This window comes from Sinocyclocheilus rhinocerous, unplaced genomic scaffold, assembly GCF_001515625.1.
Source record: "Sinocyclocheilus rhinocerous isolate Xijiao unplaced genomic scaffold, SAMN03320098_v1.1 C35163066, whole genome shotgun sequence".
Taxonomy (NCBI): domain Eukaryota; kingdom Metazoa; phylum Chordata; class Actinopteri; order Cypriniformes; family Cyprinidae; genus Sinocyclocheilus; species Sinocyclocheilus rhinocerous.
In genome coordinates this window covers 1-394 of record NW_015741482.1, presented here as the reverse complement: position 1 = coordinate 394, position 394 = coordinate 1, and the positions used below count along the sequence as shown (strand labels likewise).

Here is a 394-nt window from a genome sequence, read left to right as displayed (position 1 = left end):
CTGATGGGCGGCAAACTGAGTCACGTCCTTCAGCTGGAACTGACACACACACACAACTGAGATGTTTCTGCTGTTGAGCAGAGAGATGCCATCGCTGATGTTTGGCTTCACTGACCGCACGCAGTCTTATTAATAAATCAACACTTACACTGATTTTGGTGACTTGTGTCTGTGGATCGATCAATCTGTTGAGAGACACAAAAACATTTTGGAGCTCCCTGAGCATCCTGCACAAATATAAACATGTGAAACAGAGTCCAGGTCAGAGGTGAGACAGCAGACGCACCTGATGCAGGTACTGGTGACCATCAGGTGGGATTCGGTGGTTTTGAAGATGTTGTGAATTGCGCGAGCGGCGAGAACCTGCCTCATGGCTTCATAGATCACTTCCTGT

General features: G+C 48.0%; 1 long non-coding RNA gene across 1 annotated transcript; it reads right to left on the bottom strand.

Moving 5' to 3' along the window:
• On the bottom strand, positions 1 to 388 carry LOC107734730 (uncharacterized). The gene is made up of 3 exons (XR_001639144.1): positions 287 to 388; positions 149 to 185; positions 1 to 39 (listed from the first exon to the last, which is right to left on the bottom strand). It is a non-coding gene; the product is annotated as an uncharacterized LOC107734730 (long non-coding RNA).
• Between the last annotated feature and the right edge of the window lie 6 nt (positions 389 to 394).